Here is an 18,244-nt window from a genome sequence, read left to right on the forward strand (position 1 = left end):
ATTTACTACAAGTGATAACAGTGTGGTATTCTAAGAAAGCCTAAGAGCTAAATTCTAAGTGTGTGTTACAATTTCGGTGTGAATTGTAAGAGTGGTATCGAGCAGGAAATAAGTCTCGATCGGATTGTATTTGTATTCCTTAGTGAATATCCTTCTCGCGGTTTCGAGAGGAAGGGGTGACGTAGGAGTTTTATCTCCGAACATCCATAAAATCTTTCGTGTTATTTACTTTCTGTTGGCTTCATTACATAACCGACTAACCTAACTACGCCGCTCCAAACCGACTAAACCATACCGAGTATCCAGATTGCCGAAACCGACCCACCATCCTTCAAATCATCATCATCCGAAACCGACTCCGCCTATCATACACATGTACCGCTTCAACCTGAAAGCAAACCTCTTCCGCGCTTGAACCTAGTTCAAGGGTTTGTGACAGGTTGTGTAGTATTGAAACCCCGGTGTTAATCTCTAACCGGATTAACCACCACCCTACGAGTGAGAACCGCTAACCGGTCCAACCCCCGGTCCACCAGCGGCGACCTAGATCCTAACATATACACTCAAATGCAGCTTCAACATTCATGCCATCTTTTTGAAGAAGTCTCAAAATAAGGTATGTTACCCTTCGAAGCGCACCATGCCCTTGCTTTCTTCTCTGAAACCTGAAATTCAGAGAACAGTATGTATACAGTGATCAGTAGCCAAAATAAGTCAGGAAATATTTTTAGTTATTTTTTGATGTAAAAAAATGATTCAAACATACCGCCCTGTTGTTGCTACCATCAACATCTACCTTATTACATAGGACCACAAATGGAAAGTTCTCAGGGTCATGTGGGATAGCCTAAAAGACCCCCAAAACGAACAAAATAGTTAGTTAAGTAAATTTATGAATTTTTTAACCAAAATAGTTAGTATCTGAAGCAAAAATGACTTCATCACATTAACATCATAGACGAGAACACAACAATCAGCCCTTCGATAAAAAGCCACGCCAAGGCTTTGAAACCTTTCTTGTCCTTCTGTGTTCCATATCTGCAGGGATTGATTACTATACTAAGAATATTGAGAAATTAAATGTATAACAACTTGTGTAATGAAAATTGGAAGTAAAAGTGAGACATTTAGTCCATCACTAAACTGACATTTTCATGTTCAACTTATTAAAGAATGAAAAATGAATAGAAATTATCATCTAACCATTATATCAAGTATATAGGACCATATTGGCATATTCAACATAAACACTTTTTTCATTGTAAATCATTAGGTTTTTGAATCCCGTTGTTAAATCCTAAAGAAAATGGCACGGAATTTAACCTCATTATCCTTTTGTGGCCACCAAATACATTCTTTTAATGTGTTCAGGATCTTGAAAAAAAGAATCTAGTACTGACATTACATACCAATTAAATAATCCAATCAAAAATCAAAATCTAATAGTGAAGAAAGCTGACCTACAAAGTGAAGTTTGTAGGCTCTGTCTTCAAACTTCAAATTGCTGAACTTCTTTAGTAAGGAAATCAGCTCCAATGGTAGCCTTATACTGATTGCTAAACTTACAATTCACATACCTACAAATTCGAAGAAATAAATAAAACACTGGAAAAAAAAATACATCCAAGAGCTTCAACAAAAGAAATCATCATCAGAATGTAGGGCTCCACATGATTCTTATGTATTCATCAATGACGTCTTCCCAACCTAACAGAAGAAGATATATCCATGTCAGAAAATCAAAACCTCGAACCTTAATATACAAACGAAATCAATAGTTGAAATTCTACATACGGACATGTTTTGACCAAATTCAGAAAGTAAATGTTTCAGATCTACGAGCAACCAACATGATATCTCAAGTAAATGATTCGAATGGTTGAACTTGTAGGTGTTTTTAGGTCTTATCTGTTGTCGCCGAGAATTATAACCTTGAGAAGCATACGCCTCTACCACCACTACTGATTTTTGCATCTTGTTTGAAACTACCATTCCTACCACAAGTTTCATTTCTCTCTTTCTATTCCTTGTAGAATCGCAGTCGCATAGATTCTTCAATCATTTTCTTTCGTAGTCTATTGTAAATCGATATGAAACCCTAGTTGTCTTCTTTCGTAGTCTATTCAATCGTATATGCGAGAATTGTGTAAAATATATGAAAACAGAATATGATAACTTTTAAAACATCAAATGCGAGAAATACCAAATGCGAGAAATACCAAATGCGAGAAATATACCATTCATGCATTTTCATCTAAAACGCGTTAATCAACTCACGCATTTTAGATGAAAATGCGTGAATGACATTTCTCGTAAATGAGCGGTAAATCAGGCGCGCGATAGGTATTTCAAACTTTTCGCAGGACAAAAATGCCCATTTTGCAAATATTAGCAAGCGCGGGCCTTTTTTTGAATTAAGACACTTATGAGGGCCATTTCATCAAATTTCCCTTGATTGTTCCCTATTTGGTGTAAGTGGTAAGTCAAAAGCTTATAGTTTATATAATTCAATTGCATAAGTCTAGATTTTATCTTTAAAGAAGAGAAATTATGAAATTGGAAAATAGACTTAGTAGAGACATGTTAAGAATTAAAATGAAAAAGTCAAGTTCTGAAAGAAGAAAGTGATAGTGAACTTGAAGAAGAAGAAAATAGTGGACAATATTCAAATTAACAAGAACAAAAATAATAAACATTTCCAATCAAAACACATAGCTTCAGATTCAATTTATGAGAATTGATTTAGAAGACTGAGAAGGGAACATAGAAGAGCTCCTGCATGATAAAAAGATTATGAACTATCTGATGAAGATTAGGAACAAGTCAAATAGTACTAAATGTCAAAATGTATTAACAACTTTTGAAGAGGCAATAGAGAACCAAATGTGGCTAGAGGCTATAATAGTCAAGGGTGTAAGGAGAATAAGAGTCAAATAAGTATTTAAAATTAAGATAAATGAACATGAAAAGTTTAATAAACACAAATCAAGACTCGTGGTTAAGGGTTATGCTTAAAAATATAGAGTTTGTTACAATATTTTTTTTTCAATTAATAAAAGTCCAAGTATTAATTTTGATCTACTATTTTGTACAAAATGGACAAATATTTAGTGTAGACATCATCATTCGGGACGGTTACGAGGAACAAATTAACAAATTCTCTATTCTTATGTAACCAAGCACCGAACCTAAATTAGAATCTATTTATTTGTTTTTGTTGACGCATTATCATTTTTTCAGTTTATAAAAGTCCAACTATTAATTCAAATCTTATTTGTATATTTGGTTTTATTATAATTTTGATATTAATGTTAACACATTTTAAATGATTGATAAAAAATTGTAATGTCTACATAATATTCTTCTTGTGTCTTTTTATGTCTCAAAATTTATCATCAAAAGATTTGCTCACATAGATTTACCACAAATCACGAGGTGATCACACATTACATGGAGTTGTGTATAGTGATATTATATAAAAAAATTTAAGTTCAAATTGGCTTCCTTAAAGAACATTTATTTACCAAATATTTTTTATTCATTTTGTTTTTGTGCTCCAAAAGATCATTATTATTTTTCTTGGGTCTTAAATTTATATATTTTCATTTTTATGGGTAACTTGTAAAGTTCATGTCTATAATGGTTTGTATAGAATAATTAGAAATGAGTTTGTGTTTGAGTTTGGAAATGTGTAACTAGTTGATTAAATAAATTAAGTGAGTTGATTTTGAGTTTTAATGTGTTCTTCAATGTATTATTTTTATTTTGAATTAATGTTTTATGTATATTAAACAAATATTCAATTATTAACAATTCATTGAAAAACACGTTTAAACTCAATATCAACTCATTTAATTATTTTTTCAACCAGTTATACATTTCTAATCTTAAACTTATTTTCTAAATATTCGATATAAACCATCCTAGACATAAACTTTATAAGATAATAAAATAATTAATATAAATTAGAGTGACTAGCGTTTGTGATTTTTTTTTTCAAAGCACAAAAAAATTAAATTTAATGTATTTGTGAATTTAGTTTTTTGGAAAGAAGTCAATTTACACTAGAATTTTAATAAGCACTCTCAATATATACAATTACATTTTGTAAATGTGTCATTAAATAGTGATTCATTGTCAACTAATGAAAATTAGAGTTAAGGAATTCACGTTTCTTTTTATAAATTAATCAATTCATTAAGAAATATTTTGTTGAAGAGAGTATACAACCACAATTATCTCGTGATTTATTCATGCACTAGCATGATTTCCTTTAATATATAATTCATGAACTAAAACATTTGCTTGACAATGCTAAAATCGTTTTCTAAATCTCAAACAAAATTTTATTATTCTATATAAATTATCATACTTAATATTTCACTATATATGAATTCACTATAACAATTTATCTATTAGTAAAATTTTGTCTATTGTTATTGTCTATTTTAAACTAGTTTGTGATAGATTTGATAGATTAAATTAAGATAAAATTGAGAGAATAGACTATATGTATGTTAGTTAGAAACTAATAACCATTAGTGTTTCTTTAGAACCTTCTCCCTTTTATCTTAGTTAGATATAAAGTAGGTATAAATTACATTTATGTGCATAGATAATATCCGACTTTAAATTTAATTTAAATAATTTATAATAGTTAAGTATCTGTTTGATTTTTTTTTTTTTATAGTTGGGCTTCCGTAATTTAAAAAGATGAAAATCGATTTCAATTTGAATTTTAAATAAATTGGTAACCCACATAGTTGTAGGTAAATACACAACTAACCTGTTAACTCTTTACCTCATTCATGACCCATGTATATTACTGAAATCCAATACAGTGTACATCCACATGCTAAAGAGTTTTAATGATTTTTTTTCTAAAAAGAAGATAACAAACAGTTAAAATTTATTATAAAAATAAGTAATACAAATTAAACATTATTAGTAAAATAAAACTAGTGATGAAATCTATATATTAAGACACAATATAAAGTAAAATATAATTGAATGATAAGAAATCAATTTTTTTTAAAGTGTAAATAATTATGAGTTACAATACTTTAGGACAAAAATACATACTGTATATAATATATAGATTAAACATACAAATTCAGCTATATTTTATTAGAATAATATATCTCAAATTATATATCAATAATTTATCCATCCAAGCACAACCTACTCATCATAATATCAATTTCAAAGTGAATTTTATTGTCCTAATATACATATACTAATGAAAACATAATAATATCATCTTACTCAAAAAATAGTATATTTTCTTACTAATTACAAATAATTACATAGCATTCACTTACATCTACAAACTAGTTTCACTCTTTAAGAAAGAACTCTCTATTAATATTCTATTTTATAACTTGCAAATAAATTATTAAATAATATTTAGACATAATGATAGTCTTATATATTAGATGGAATATATACTCAAGACTTTTTTAGAATTAAATTAATAAGAAAAAAACTTTAAAGATCTTATAGAGAAGAGTTTAAATCAAACAAAGAACTGAGAAATGTACAAACTTATTCTTGAGTTACATACAAAGTATAAACCCTAACAGCAAACTATCAACACAAAATAAATCTGAAAGAGTTGTTTACTTATATATAAATATAACATCCAACTATTAACAAGTTCAAGTTTGCACGTTTATAGCCTACTGTCCTAGAATTTGACCCAAAAGGATTTTTAAAAGAAAAAATAAATATAAAAAAACCTTTATATTTTGAGAGGGAGGAAGAGAATTAAAATAAAATGTCTTATTTATGTTTTTCAAGAGGTAATGATAGTGTCCAAAATTAAAGGACAATATGATTAGTATCGATCGGACAACTTCAAGAGAAAAGAGTAACCATATTAGGCCAATGAGGGATTTTCACATTGTACCATCCTCAGAAAGGTCTTTTTATGTCTTAGTCAATAACTAGAAACTGGATGTTTGTGATGTAGTTCCACTATTTAATAATTATGAGAAACCACTTAAAGTATCTTGTTTATTAATTTTTGTGAATAAAATGGGATTAAGAGACAACTAACAACTACTTACCCACCACAACAAAATGGTATATCTGAACTGAGAAACATAACAATTATGAATTCAGTTTGAAGAATATTGTTCTGATAAATGGAATACTCATAAATATAATTACATTGAAAATAACATATGTCAATCCTTTCTCCATCCAAGCATGACATATATACTCATCATAATATCAATTTCAAAATGATTTTTATTGTCCTAATATACAAATGCTAATGAAACAAATAAATATAATTACATTGGAAATGTATAACAATAACATCTTTAAACTATTTACCGAAATGTATCCTAAAGCTGAATGTTGAACCCATCTTAAAGGTATAATCTCATCTTACTAAAAAACAATATATTTTCTTACTAATTACAATTAATCAAAGTAAATATATAGTTATATATTTATAGATATATAATTCTATAGACAGTAGGCAACACTTTTAATTATACATGGTTAATTCTATTCCCTAGCAGTTCTATAAAAGTAGGAACAATATTATGTTTACATCAAATTCTAGCTAATTAAACCAAAAGAATAATCATACACATTTAATATCATACTGCTAAAATAGTTCAACTCAATCAAAATCAACACTAATAGAATACATCCAACCATATTAAATTAAACAGATGAATAACATAATCATTTCTTTCCAACAAAGAACAAAAAACCTCAATAATCACTATCAGAATTAAATTTTAAGATAAATCAAATAACATTCACTTACATCTACAAACTTGATTCACTCTTTAAGAAAGAACTCTATATTAACAATCTCTTCTATAACCTCCTGCAAATAAATTATAAAAATAATCTTTAGACATAATAATAATAATATAATTATATATTAGATCCAATATATACTCAAGATTTGGATAGAATGAAATCAACAAAAAAAAACTTCAAAGATCTTTTAGTGAAAAGTTCAAATCAAAACTGCACGAACTCAAATCAAACGATGAACTTATAAATTTACAAATCTATTCATAAATTATATACAAAGTATAAACTCTAGTAGCAGACGATCTACGAGGAAAAAAATCTAAAATAGTCTTTTACTTACATATAATTATAAAAGCCAACCAAATTCACGTTGGAAGCCGAACAAATAGAATTCAGGAGTGGAGGGTGGTCTCATTTGACCTAAAGTGATTTGTGAGAGAAAAAAAATAAATATAAAGAGAAGTTTATATTTTGAGAGAAGAAAATATTTAAAATCAAAGGTGTTATTTAGGTTTTTCATTGGGGTAATAATAGTTCTTAAACATACAAATGAGCCCAAGTAAACTATTGGACCTATTTGTCGGCCCACTTTCACATGAATACTCGAATAATTATAGAATTAATAATGCTAATATTTATCATAAAAGGTAACTTTCAACAATATATGCATATAGAAATTGAAACAAACCAATTAGAAAAATTAGAAAATATAAAATATAATATGAATTCCCAATATTCCAATTTAGACATACAAAATTTTACAATTATTGAGATAATCACAAATTGTAGCGGTATAGAAACCGTCTTAGATATAACAATAAAAAAAAGTTATAACAGTAACAAAATTAATATTGTTAATGTAAATGATTTGTGTAATACTAATCATATGATAAATCTACGCATTTATAAAATAGTGTAACGTTCAAAATATTCGACCTTTCGTAAAAAAAATATTTAAAATTCTATAGTCGTCATACCATAATTAAATTTTCTCACAATTTTTGAGTGAGTTAATTAACCTAAATGGTAGACGTGATATTTGTTTGTTTTAATCGTCGATTTCATTGAACCCTCTTTTCTGATCATCCTCTCGAACCTCGTAAAATTAAAAGAGATAACGACTTTGTTGAAAGTCATCTCACTTAAGGTGAGGCGATAGGCGATAAAAAAAATAGAGTTGAATAACATTTATGATAGGATCGGCTTAATCAATAGAGGCGGAGGTAAGACTATTGATGAAGGCTTAGGAAAAACAGTTTGATAGAAATCTTGTTAAGAATTTAAATCACATTTTATTCTACGCATACCCTTGTAAACACTTGAAACAAAATCAAGCGCGAAAATGTTTACTTAGATTTGAAGCTGGAAACCAAGAATGAAAAGATGACAAAAAGAAACGACACAGCAGTTTCTTCATGGATGTTCAGAGCAAACTCTTCTACATCATCCCTTCTTCCAACCACCGGAAGGATTCACTATAATATGCTTTGAATCAAATACAGTTTGCACGAATAGCTTACTGTTGAACATAAAAGACTTTGTTCAACTTACAATATGATGAAGAATATCACTCATCTAAAACGATGCTTTGATTCTAACTCTCTCTTTATTAACACACAGTAAAGAAGGAAAGCAACTAATAGTTTTGATAGAATAATTTGAGTATCAAATGATCGATTAATTGTCTAGCCTAGCAGTTCATCCATTGTCCTTGAGATTCTTTAAATAGGAGCATGAACTAACAGTCGAATCTTCGTAATGACACGTGGCGAGCTTCCATTGGAACGCCTCCATAGTACACAACAGACTCTGAATACAAGGATCGTGGACGTACACAACTGGTAGTGCGCCGAATATTCTTCAGAAATATACCTGCAAAATAAGTAGTGTGAAGGATATTCGCTTACGTGGCATTGGTATTGGTTACAGCTGGCTGTCGTACTAATCTTCAATGGAAAGTGGAGTAGGAGTAGCGTACAGCTAGAGCACGTGGGTAGGCGGGTTCTAGATTCAAGCAACTGCTTAAGCATGGCATTAGACGTATTTCAATTAGACGACCTTGTCTAATGAAATCAGACATCCCCGTCTAATAACAGGATCCATTAGACCACGGGATTAGACTTCACGTCTAATTACAATTCACTTCAGACTAATTTGAAGGAATTAGACTGCACGTCTAACTTTCTCTAGTTAGACTGCACGTCTAACTTTCACATTCCATTAGACTCCATGCCTAATTACGGTTCCCTTCAGACTAGTCTGAAGGAGTTAGACTGCACGTCTAACTTTCTCTTTCTATTAGACTCCACGTCTAATCCAATAGTTAGACTGCACGTCTACCTCAACTATTTAGACTGCACGTCTAACTCTGTGTATTAGACTGCACGTCTAACTCCGTGTGTTAGACTGCACGTCTAACTCCGTGTGTTAGACTGCATGTCTAACTCTGCTAGTTAGACCGCACGTCTAACTCAACTAGTTAGACTGCACGTCTAACTCCGCTAGTTAGACTGCACGTCTAACTCCACTAGTTAGACTGCACGTCTAACTCAACTAGTTAGACTACACGTCTAACTCCGCTAGTTAGACTCCACGTCTAACTCAACTAGTTAGACTGCACGTCTAACTCCGCTAGTTAGACTGCACATCTAACTCCGTGTGTTAGACTGCACGTCTAACTCAACTAGTTAGACTGCACGTCTAACTCTGTGCATCTAATGCCAAATCGGTCTAATGAACCTCATCAGGACCACGTCTAATAAAGTTTGATTTCGATACACCTGCACCAAAGAAAATTAGGTGCATAGATTACGTTTTATATCCATTCAACATCAAAATCCCAATAGTCAAACTATTTCGACACTTAGTCAAAATAATTTGACCCAACAATTTCCCCCTTTTTGATGATGAGATTGAAACCCTGCATAGATGACAAATAACGTATCCATCATATAAATATAGACAAACCCCTATTTATGCATGAACTTTTTCAAACACACAACATTCAGAAAATTAAATTCATAACCACAAAATACCATTGACAGATTAAGCACATAATCAGGAATGTTTTCAGGAGAAACATACAAAACATTTTCCAAAAATAACAGACATAAGTTCAAAATAAAACAACATCAAAAGATCTTTTCTTTATCTTCTTCCTCTTAATCATCATCTGGAAAGGAGAATCTTTAACCTAAGGAATCTCTAAGACTGCGGTTAAAGGGGGTTTGAGACATCTCTTTTTCTTTTCTTCGATTTTACACTCTTTACCCTAAAAATATAATCAACGACTTTTTGGTTGTTCAAAATTTTGGAAGTTAGATGATACCCGTTACCAGGATCATCAAGAAGAAAGCAAAGGAAAGCGCCAAGAGGACTGTCAAAACCAAAGATTGTCTTCTGGGCACAAAGCATTTTGACAAGGTTTCCGAAGAGAAAACTCGTCCAGTTGATGGGTACACCCATTGTGATAGCCACCATTATCTCAAAAACCTTCGTACAAAATTTGTAGGAGGATTCTTTGGAAAGGAGAGATTTGGAAATGATATCGCTAAGTAACGCGTACTCATCTTTTAGGAGACTACTTTTCCCGTGAATATCCATAAGAGGCGAGTCAAAGAAGACATTCATAATTTTGAACATGATTTCATAAGGGGAAGGCTTAAACTCATGGATTCCTTCGGTAGGGAGTTGGAAGAACATGCCGAAAGAGCTTTCGGTGATACAGATCATCCTGCCCTGGACGATCCCGACAATTATTTTGTTCTGATAGAAATTGGTTGTTTCAAAGAACTCACGAATGATTTGTTCGTGATAAACACAGTGAGGGGTAAGAAATTTCTACAGCCCGGAGGCTTTCAACGATTCGAATATCTTAACCATTCCAGGATATTGTAAAGTGGATACAGATTGGAAATCCACTTGTAACAATTTCGGAGAGAAAGTTGTCATTTCGACTAGATGAACAAGAACTGGTCGATTCGAATTCTAGAGAGAGAGACACGGATTTGGAAGTACTCAACCATTTGAGTAATATCACTCATTAAATATTAAAGACTAACGTGTTGAAAATATCTAATGATCATACCGAGCGTCAAAAACTCAGAAATCTGTTCCCAAGGAACATAGCATTTAATATTAATCATAAAAATGCACAGTTAATATTAAACGTACAAAATAAAGTCGTTAGAAATTTTAGTCATTCTTTACGTATTGAAAGACAAGTGTCTTCATTCCTTTCGAGAAGTGACTGATTTAATTTTTGGCGGGAACAAGTACATAAACACATACATAATCAGATAACAGTTGTCCAAATAGCCAGAAGATGAAAGGTCTAATTACACAAGTAGTTATACGTTAATTTTACCTTTCGCATTTTCACTTCTTTTGGAAACTCTGTCTATTAGACGTAAACGTCTAATTATGTGAAAACAGCGCGTGCTACACGTGTGTCTGGTTATACGTGAGCATCCACTTGCTCTAAACGTAAAAACGTCTAACGTCTATTAGACATGTGCGTCTAACCACGCAGGTTAAAGAACCAAGACATAGGTTCCCAAAGGAAGATTAAACTACTAAAGTAGACGTACGTCTAAGTAGTTATGTTTCTTAAGCTTCTAATCCTTTGGACGTATTAAGACCTGTCTTCATGTCTATCTAGTTACGTTTTGAACAATACGTTCCCCCTCAATTTATGCACATAATCACATCAATCAAGATCAACAAAACCTAAAATGTTTCTAAAATGAGAAAACTTAGCTTCGGGTAGAGGCTTCGTGAAGATATCTGCCGTTTGTTGATCTGTAGGAACATATTCAAGACGAATATGCTTTTGATTTACGTGTTCTCGGATAAAATGATGCCTGATTTCGATATGCTTTGTCCGAGAATGCAGAACTGGATTATAGGTGATTGCGATAGCACTAGTGTTGTCGCAAAAAATTGGAGATTCTTTAGCCTCGATCCCATAATCCCTGAGCTGTTGTTGAACTCACAAAAGTTGAGAGCAACAACTGCCAGCTGCGAGGTACTCTGCTTCTGTTGTAGACGTGACAACTGACGTCTGCTTCTTGCTGAACCATGAGATGAGACGATCTTCAAGGAACTGGCAAGTTCCACTCGTACTTTTTCTATCGATTTTGCACCCTGCATAGTTTGCATCTGAGAAACTGGTCAAATTGAAACTGGAATCCTTCGGATACCACAGTCCCACATTTTACGTTCCCTAAAGATATTTAAGAATGCGTTTAGCAGCAGTAAAATGAGATAGTTTAGGATTAGCCTGAAATCTTCCACAAACACCAACAACAAATTGGATATCTGGTATACTAGCAGTCACATATAGTAAAGATCCGATAAGTCCTCTATAGGTTGTTACATCAACACTTTGGCCACCTTCATCTTTATCCAATTTACTAGAGGAGCTCATTGGAGTAGATGTGGCAGAGCAGTTCTCCATTCTAAACTTCTTTAGAAATTCTTTGGTATACTTGTCCTGATTTATTAAGGTTCCTTTTTCCAGCTAACGGACTTGAAGCCCAAGGAAGAACGTTAATTCTCCCATCATGCTCATTTCAAATTTGTCATGCATCAGCTTAGAAAATTTCTCACACGATTTAGGGTTAGTTGAGCCAAAAATAATATCATCAACATATATTTGAATAAGCGGAATGTGAGAATCTTTAGTAAATCTAAACAAGGTTTTATCCACGGTTCCAATAACAAAATAATGATCAAACAAAAATTCAGTTAAGGTGTCATACCAAGCTCTAGGAGCTTGTTTTAGACCATACAATACTTTGTTAAGCTTATAGACATGATTAGGTAAAATATGATCTACAAATCCAGGGGGTTGCTCAACATACACTTCTTCACTCAATTTTCCATTTAAAAATGCACTTTTAACATCCATTTGAAAGACCTTAAAGTTCTTAAATGATGTATATGCTAGGAAGATTCTAATTGCCTCAAATCTTACTACCGGTGCAAAAGACTCATCAAGTCGATACCTTCCTCCTGTCTGTATCCTTGAGCAACTAAATGAGCTTTGTTTCTAATGACTAGACCATCTTCACTAAGCTTGTTTCTAAAGACCCATCTTGTTCTTATGACTGACTTATCAGTTGGTCTAGGAGTTAAATGCCACACTTTATTTCTCACAAATTGGTTTAACTCCTCCTACATGGCATTGATCCAATCTGGATCAACTATGGCTTCACCAATTTTCTTGGGTTCAATATGAGAAATAAAGGCAGAATTGGCCATTTCATCCATTAATTGACGTCTTGTCCTTCGAGGAGAGAAGGGATTTCCGATGATCAATTTTGGTGGATGATTTCTGTTCCATCTGAAGTAGGATCCAAGAGGATTGGTCATCTAAACGGGTAAATCCGCGACTTCTAAACTCTCAACATCTTGTTGAATAGGAGTTTGTACGTCTGGATGATCTTCAACCGGATCAGCCACTGTGTCAGACATCGAAATCCGTTTATCCAGAACTTCTTCTTCTTCACTCACAAACTCAAGACTTGTCGCTTTTAGTCTGTCAGCGAGATCAATGGAGTCAATGGATTTACTCTCAACAGGCTCATCAAAAACTACATGGAGGGATTCCTCAACGGTTTGTGTTCTGTTGTTGTATATTCTGTAAGCCTTTCTTACTGAAGAGTATCCTAACATGAATCCCTCATCTGCTTTAGTATCAAAAGCAGTCAGATAAACCTTTCCATTGTTATGAATAAAACATTTACACCCGAATATCTTAAAATAAGAGATTGTGGGAATTCTCCCATAATACAGTTCATAGTGAGTTTTATCAAAACGTTTGTTGATTATTGACCGATTTTGTGTGTAGCAAGCAGTGCTTATGGCTTATGGCTAGAACCTCTGAGGCACGTCTGATTCATCTAGCATGGATCTCGCTTCTTCCTTCAGAGTCCTCACTCTTCTCTCAGAAATACCGTTTTGTTGTGGAGTTTTGGCACTAGACAACTCGTGCCTAATTCCGGTCTTTTCGAGATAAGATGATAGGTATCTGTTAGTGAACTCAGTTCCCTGGTCACTTCTAATGCATGTAATATTCAAAGATTTCTGATTCTGAATTCTTTTTAATATTTTAATCAAGTTTTCAGTAATTTTATCATTTGATGGTAAAAATGTAACACATGTAAATCGAGAAAAATCATCAATAACAATTAGGGCAAATCTCATTCCTCCTAGACTCTTTACAGTAATTGGACCAAACAGATCCATAAGTAACAGTTCTAGGCAACGGCTGGATTGAGATTTCTCTTTACTTTTGAACGATGATCTGCCCTGTTTGCCTAACTGGCAAGCAGGACATACCTTGTCCTTAGCAAACTACAGTTTAGGTAATCCAATAACTAAATTGTTTGAACAAATGTTGTTAATGGTTTTGAAATTCAAGTGGTTCAACCTTTTATGCCGTAACCATTTCTGGTCATTCTTGACAATCATGCACATAGGATCATAAGATTCTTTTTGTCAATTCATTTTATATGATTTCCTACTCTACTACTAGTTAACAAAGTATTTCCATCTTGATCCTTAACTAGACATGCATGAGTTTGAAAATCAACTGACAAACCATTATCACATAACTGACTGATACTGATCAAGTTATAGCACAGATTGTCTACAAGTAACACGTCATTAATGGTTAGGTTACCATGGATAATCTTACCCTTACCCATGGTCTTACCCTTCTTGTTGTCACCAAAAGTAATCTTAGGTCCAAAGTAGTCTGCTATATCAGTAAGAAGCCGTATGTTTCCTGCCATATGCCTAGAACAGCCGCTATCAAGATACTATACAGATTCCTCCAGCCCATCGTTTATTTGTACCTACACAAAAGAATATTTACAATCTTTTGGTACCCACTTTTAATTGGGTCCTCGGTCAATTAGTCCCTTAGGAATCCATATTTGAGTTATTATGATAGATTTCCCATTTTGTGATGTGATTAATGCGTATGATTTTGACATAGTAGACGCCTTCCTGCTAGTCACTGATCCCTTAACTTTTGAAGACGATTTTCTTTTAAAACTCCTTGACTTTGAGTCAGGTTTTAGATTGCCAGACTTGTTGGCTGCTTCTAACTTATTTTTTAGCCAGCTAACAATTGGCAGAACATAAGTTATTTTATTCTTAAAAGCTACTTCTTCATGAATGAGATCAGATTCATTGTCAGTCACACTTCTTTTAACAAAGCTTATTGACTTAAGCTTGTTATTTGCTGAGTTTAACTTTTTGCAGGACAGGTTAAGGTCATTGCTATCAAATCCTAGACCGTATCTAGATCTAGTAGGTTTTAACATGCTGATCTGATATTTGACAGCTTCTCCAGACCTTGTCCATGCACTTTTAGCCTTTTGTTTTCAGCATAAAGGGTTTGAATTTGTTCTTTGAGCATTTCATTCTCTGATAAAATCTCCACTTCTTTCTTTTCAAAAACATCTGTTTCAGATGTTTTATGAGAGGAAGAAGTGTTGGCCTCATACTTCACTTTCATCTCTTAAAACAAATCTGATAACTTCTTTTACTCAATGTCCATTTCATTGAGTGCATTAGTTAACTCTTCGTTGGTAAATTCTGGTGTAGAAAAATCATTTAGCTTGGATTGGTCGTCTGCCATCAAGCATGTAACAGCTTCAGTCTCTCTTTCAACAGGAGACTCCTCTGAATCGCTATCAGTCCATTTGGATTTGTTTTCAACACACATGAAAACTTTCTGGTCCTTCTTTGCTTGAGCATTTCTACCATAGATCTGAGTCAGCTTATTCCATAATTCTTAACTAAGAATGTACCAACATAATATTATAATTATTGTGATAGTAATTTGAAATTGGACAAATTTAGAGTCAATGACAAGTCTAGACATACACGTCTTAAACATAGTGTCATTAGACTATACTCTCTAATGGAGTTATCAAATTTGACTATGTAAGTCAAGATAACATTGTGGATTCACTAAATAAATTATTGAATAGAGAGTTAGTTTAAAAGTCTTTTAAGACATGCGCCTACTATAAGTTAGTATGAAGGAAAATCCAACATATGCAGACTAGAGATCCAAGAACTAGGTTCAATGGGACAACCTAATTTTACTAACTTGGAAAGTTATTGTTGAGGATTAATCCTATAACGAAACAATATATATTTTGACGAGGATAAGCATATTGCTTTTAATGATTCTTTGTGAGAAAAGAGATCACCTATGTGAGGGATAAGTGGGGTCGCTTAGAAAGAATTGCACGGCTCAATTCTAGACCCTCTCACAAAACCAAGCGCGTGTTCTATGGCCAAAACGGACACAACCATGAGAGTTTGACATGTATCGGGGATAATTCTATGTGAAAGTGTATAATCGTTTACACAAATGGAAGAATAGTTCAAGGACATCGAGTCTACTAATTGGCTAGTAAAGTTATATAATTTCATAAGGAAGGTTCAAAGGGTTACACCTACCTATCCTATATAAAATTAATTTGTTGAACATTTCACTGAGTTAATCTTTCAATTTCAATTAATGTGGGAGATTTTTGTAATTTTTAAATTAATTATATAAATTCTATGAATGAATGGAAATTAGAATGTGGGTAATAAAATTAAATCAAATTCACATGAAATTCAAACGTGAATTAAAGGGTGAAATTTAATCCAAATGTATAATTTGAATTAAGTAATTTAAAATGCATTGATGACCAATTGATAAAATGTTGTTAATCTCTAGTGTAACGTACATGAGTTTATTATTATTAATTGTTTGATAATTTAATATTATGATTAACAGTTGAAAAAAAACATGTAATGTTAGTATTGCAAAATAAATATCTTGATTAATTTTGACAAACAATTACCCTTCATTAAGAAGAAATATTAAGGCAAATGAAGACGCAATCAATGTCAGTCGTTTGATCAATTGATGATTTAATTAACAGTTTATTATTTCAACAATGTAAATATGAATTATATCCCACACAATCACTACAACAAAATACACCTTCAGCCACCCTTATATGCCAACGCTTATCAAGCGTGGGTAAAAGTTGTAAAAAGAAAAACTTTTGCCAACCTTTGAATATATATACCACCACCTTTATTTTTTTATATACAAATTTTGTTAAAACCTTAAAATTTAACTATTCTAAATTTAATATTTTTTATGTTTTATTTTTTAAACTTTATAAGTATTTTATTTCACTATTTTTTTTAATTAAATTTGAATTAAAATTTTATTTACATTAAAATTGAATTCATAATTTTTAAAGTTTTTATAACATTATTAATTTTTTTTATTAACATCTGTCTTTTATGTAATTAGTATTTAAATTTAATTAAATAAAAAATAATACAACCAAAAATAAATAAATTAAACATTATATTATATTTAATAATAAAAATTTAACTTATATATATTTTGAAATTAGAAATCAGTTTTTAACGGAGTCCTTCTAGAAGAGCCTAACTCATTTTCTTTCTTCAAAGATCTTTTGCTTGATGGTTATCAAATCAGCTAAAAAATCATTAATCACACTCTGATCCTTCAACTCTCCTCTCTCTGCCGCTTCACATATCCTTTGCCCGATGGTTATCAAATCATCTAAAAAACCATTAATCACACTCTGATCCTTCGACTCTCCTCTCTCTGCCGCTTCACAGATCTTTTGCTTGATGGTTATCAAATCAGCTAAAAAACCATTAATCACACTCTGATCCTTCGACTCTCCTCTCTCTGCAGCCAGATTGTCGCGCGCACGAGGATAGTTACATCCTTCTCCAACCATTAGGGTTTTCCTTCATCTACACTATCCTCCTTCGACTCTCCGCAACCAGATTGTTGTGCACACGAGGTTAGTTACATTCTTCTCCGACCTAGTATTTTACCCCTTGTTGTAGTATTTTGGATTTCTCAGTTATTTTCAGTTGGACTTTGATGCTAGGTTGTATATCGCTGCACTAGATGATTGAACCATATTTATAAGTAAAGAATGGTTATATACTTCTTTGTTTTAAGGATGAATTAGGGTATATATTTGACTTATTTAGGTCACTATTTTTCTTTATTGTAGATACTTCTTTATAGTTGATTGAATCATCTTTATGAGTGAGCTGTTGTACTCTCCATACAAATTACAACTTACAAGAACACTCACATGTATATAGGTTTTTCTTTCATACATTGTAACATTCTGAACTCTCCAATTGGGTGTTTGCAGGCAATTCCAAGCCCATGTTTGAGGTCGTAATACTTATCATCATCACAATTGAATGATTACGGTTAGTTGTTTCTCGTATTCTTCATATCTTGTCTCGCGTTTGTTAAAAAATTAAATATATGCATAACAAGTTGTTTATACACTTTAAGAATGACGTATTTATATGATATGATTCTTTTACTTTATATCTCAAATTAGTAAATTGGACACAAACAAATTAGGCAAAT

At 32.1% G+C, this 18,244-nt stretch overlaps 1 pseudogene; it reads right to left on the reverse strand.

Moving 5' to 3' along the window:
• Positions 1–550: 550 nt before the first annotated feature.
• LOC124943597 lies at positions 551–17,585 on the reverse strand (annotated as a pseudogene).
• Between the last annotated feature and the right edge of the window lie 659 nt (positions 17,586–18,244).

The sequence above is a fragment of the Impatiens glandulifera genome, chromosome 6 (genome assembly GCF_907164915.1).
Source record: "Impatiens glandulifera chromosome 6, dImpGla2.1, whole genome shotgun sequence".
Lineage (NCBI taxonomy): Eukaryota > Viridiplantae > Streptophyta > Magnoliopsida > Ericales > Balsaminaceae > Impatiens > Impatiens glandulifera.